We start from the raw sequence: 4397 nt of genomic DNA on the forward strand, positions 1-4397 counted from the left end.
AACGGTGAAGGGCACAAGGGTCTTGGCAAAACATCGAAGAATATCTCCGGAATCTTCTGGTGCACCAATCGATCATCTGGAATGAAGGGCTCTCCGGGAGGAAGTAGTTACGAGAACCTAGATTTAGAGTTAGTAAAATCTTTAACCCGAATAGAAGAGAGATCAGAGTCCTAGAGTATAGACGAGGAATAAAAGATCCTAATACCACCCAATGGCGACGTGGGCCCGTAAGCCACACAACCATGTTAGTAAAAGTTTTTCAATGACTAGACTCAACTTCGGTCAAGGAGTTGGAAAGGGGGCTACCTACAGGCAGTCGGCTCTGATACCAACTTGTTACGCCCCCGATTCAACCGTACACTAATCATACACGCAAATGTGTACGGCCAAGATCAGTGACTCATGGGAAGATAACACAACACAACTCTAGACACAAATTAAAATAATACAAGCTTTATATTACAAGCCAGGGGCCTCGAGGGCTCGAATACATCAGCTCGAATACACAAGAGTCAGCGGAAGCAACGATATTTGAGTACAGACATAAGTTAGACAAGCCTGCCTTAAGAAGGCTAGCACAAAAGCAATAATGATCGAAAAGGCAAGGCCTCCTACCTGGGAGCCTCCTAACTACTCCAGGTCGTCAGCGGCCGTCACGTAGTAGTAGGCACCCTCGGGGTAGTAGTAGTCATCAGTGGCGTCATATGGCTCTTGGAATCCGTCATCTGGTCGCAACAATCGGGTATGGGGGGAAAAGAGGTAGCAAAGCAACCGTGAGTACTCATCCAAAGTACTCGCAAGACTTACATCAGATCTAAACTAAGTATGCATCTGTATCAAACAAATGGGTTGTATCTGTGGACTAAACTGCAGAATGCCAGAAGAGTAGGGGGAAGCCTAGCCTATCGAAGACTAGCATCTTCAAGCATCTTGCAACATATAAAAGAGTACAGACCGACATAATGTAAAGTAGTAGTAGTGTTATCAACCTCGGCCAGAGATCCTTTCTCGACTCCCTGCGAGAAAGCAATCCCAGAACCATACTATCATTTATCACCTCAAGTATCCAGTTCTAGTTGTATCGATCGGGATACAACTCCAAGTGTCTGTTACCGTAGGACAGGCTATCGATAGATGTTTTCTTTCCTGCAGGGGTGCACCAACTTACCCACCACGCTCGATTAACTCCGGCCGGACACACTTTCCTGGGTCATGCCCGGCCTCGGCCAAACAATATGCCGCAACCCGACCTAGGCTTAATAGAGAGGTCAGCACGCCGGACTAAACCTATGCCCCCAGGGGTCTTGGGCCATCGCCCCAGGAACTCCTGCACGTTGCGCGGGCGGCCGGTGAGCAGACCTAGCTACCTCCTTAAAAAGGAAGGAGCTTACCAGTCCAACCCGACGCGCGCCGCTCAGTCGCTGACGTCTAAAAAGCTTCGGCCGATGCATACGACGCAGAACGCCCATACAATGCCCACATGATGGTTAGTGTTATTAGGCCAGAGGCCCCTCGGATCAAATATCCAAACCGTTAGTGTGTTGGTCTTGCGGTCAGGACCAGAGACTCACGAAAGATGTGACCCCTTCGCCCCGTCTCGAGTACTTGCGGCAAGGCTAAGAATGCCCGGCCACGCCTCGTAAGTATCTCGCGGGCACCTTCCGGGTCAACCCGACTCCACATCACTCACTATTAAGCTCGCGCGGGTACCCCTCAGGGCCGACCCGTCTTTAGTAACATGGTTCACTGTAAAGTAATAGTAACCATAGTAACTGTGTGTCTAACACCAAGGGGAAAACCCGAGGAATCACCCCCGGTGAATTCCACTCGATGTTATCATCAAGGTGAACGTAAGAGGATCCACCCTCGAGGTTCACACTTGAGGGGTTGCACGATAGAGCCGTAACGGAAGTGGTTAAGGAGGAAATCACCCTCGATGACCTCGACCGTATAGCTACACTATAGAGATCTCATCATGACTGATGTAAGAGGTTCCACCCTAGGCACTCGATGGTACTCTGCAGAGTCGTACAACTAGGGGGTGATGTGCGATGTCGGGGCCTGGACGTCGATCACGTTGATCGATTCATCCAACATAAAGCGAGGCAACTGGGACAAAGTGGGGTCACTGATGGATCTCTAACCAACCTATACTAAGCAGTTTAGGATAAGCAGGTAAGGTATGAAAGCAGGTAACAAAAACAGGCTATGCATCAGAGTAGGATCATACAGAAAGCAATAGCAGTTCTAATGCAAGCATGATAGGGAAAGAAATGGGCGATATCGGAATGCTCAAGGGGGGTTTGCTTGCCTGGTTGCTCTGGCAAGGAGGGGTCATCGCCGACGTAGTCGAACACAGGGGATGCATCGGTCTCGGGGTCTACCGGAGAGAAGAGGGGGAAAAACAGTAAATATAGAGCAAACAATGCATCACAAGGCATAACATGGCAATAAGATGTGCTGGGTGTGACCTAACGTATGTATACACGAATAGGTGAAGGGGGAATTCAACCAGGAATGTTTTCCTGGTTCCGGACATATGTCAGACAGATGACCGAAGGGGGAATGTTCCATCTTCAGGTAGTTAGAGGCATCCGACAGGTAAACGGACCGCGTATTCCGATTCGTCTCGTTTTTCTGAGCAATTTTTATGTAGAAAACATTTTCATCCGAGTTACGGATTATTTTAAATGAATTTCCCAAAGTCTAAAAGATTTTATTAGTTAATTCAATTCGAAAATAAATACCTAATTATTTCTGCCACATGGGGCTGTGCTAACTAGTGTGTATTATAGGTGGGACCATGGGTTGGGTTGACCAAGTCAATTTGACTGGTCAACGGGATGTGTGGCCCATATGTCATTGTCACATGCGTTAATAAAACATCTAACTAATTTAATCAAAGGAGGTCCCACATGCCATAGACTACTAGTTATACCTAATCACTAATTATAGCCAAACTAAACTAAACTTAGTGGCCGGCCTCATCCATAGGGCCATCCGGCCATGCACAAAAGGCACAGGCCATGGCCTTGCGCGCCTTAATCCCTAGCTACAGCAGCTATGGCAGCAGTGTAGTAAGCAACAACAGCACTCGAGCAGCAGCCGTTGTAGTAAGCAGCGGCGGCGGCACAACAGCATCAAGGAGCAGTAGCAACACAGCAAGCAGCGGAGTAGGCAGAACGGCGCGGCCAGCCGCGCGGGGCAGCAGTGGGCAGCAGCGGCTATGGCCGAGCACGGGCAAGGCGGCTGCGGGCGCGCCGCGGCACGCGGAGACGAGGCCAGGGCGGGGCGCAGGCACGGGGGAGCAGCACTGCGGGCACGCACGGGAGTTCTAGCTCCGGCCATGGGGGCCACAAACTTGGGGACGACAGCTACGGCGACGAATCGAGAGGGGGGGAGGGGTTTTTGGAAAAGGAGCTCACGAAGGTTCCAACGAAAGCGACGAGGAGGCCGGAGGTGGACCGAAGACGAGGCAATCGACGACGGCGGCCGGCGATGTACGCGGTGAATAGGAGCTCGATGGCGAGCGCACGGGACGGCTCCGCTCGATTTGATGCTCTGGATGGACGAAGTAGACGGTGGCGGCCCTCCTGGACTAGTCGGTGCGGCGAACGGTGGCCGGTGGCCACGGGATCGACGGCTAGGCGGCCTTGGAGCCGTTCGGCGAGGCGAACAGAGAGGGCACGGCACGAGGAAGGGGGAGATGGGGGGATTTGGGGGCTAGGGTTTCAGGGGGGAGAGAGAGGGGTTGGGGTGGCTCTTATCCCCTCCGGGGCACTGGCGAGTCGCGGGGCTCAGCCTGCAAAGCCATGGCGCGCGGCCTGGCGCGATAGTGTCGAGAGGTGGGGGAAGGCCAACGCTCGCGGGCCGGGCTGCACGGTGGCTACCTAAAGCCCAGTAGCACAGTGGCTTTATGTCGTTTTTCTTTTTTTACTGTAATATTACTTTTCCAGTAGCTTTTGCATTTTCTTTATCCACAAATGACTTTGCAAAAATATGCCACTGGCCAAAACAAATTCAACAAAATATTATGCACTGCCACAAAAAGTTTGAAATCTAATTGAAGCTGTTAGAATTTTGCATAAATGGAAAAGCAATTAATTTGCTGATTTGCCACTGTTTTAAAATGCTATAGTCCATCTTGGCTTGGAGGTGATGTTGTTTTCCATAACAATTAAATGTTATGTAATTTTGTGTAAAAGATGAACTATCTTTCAGCAACTTTTGTGCAATTCCATATTTCACTTGCAAATTGAATTTGATTTGAAAGTGAAATTTTCAAAGGATATTTGAATCAAAGGTGATCAAGTACTGTTTAGTAAAATGATTAGCTTAATCACAGAGGGTTGCTATAGCATGACACTAGGGGTGTTACAACTATCTAATTTTTGCAA

The 4397-nt window shown here is 49.8% G+C and overlaps 1 long non-coding RNA gene across 1 annotated transcript; it reads right to left on the reverse strand.

Moving 5' to 3' along the window:
* Positions 1 to 437: 437 nt before the first annotated feature.
* On the reverse strand, positions 438 to 3729 carry LOC147991252 (uncharacterized). The gene is made up of 2 exons (XR_015612444.1): positions 3426 to 3729; positions 438 to 725 (listed from the first exon to the last, which is right to left on the reverse strand). It is a non-coding gene; the product is annotated as an uncharacterized LOC147991252 (long non-coding RNA).
* Positions 3730 to 4397: the final 668 nt, after the last annotated feature.

The sequence above is a fragment of the Triticum urartu genome, chromosome 1A (genome assembly GCF_056163025.1).
Source record: "Triticum urartu cultivar PI428250 chromosome 1A, HENAU_Tu73, whole genome shotgun sequence".
NCBI classification, from domain to species: domain Eukaryota; kingdom Viridiplantae; phylum Streptophyta; class Magnoliopsida; order Poales; family Poaceae; genus Triticum; species Triticum urartu.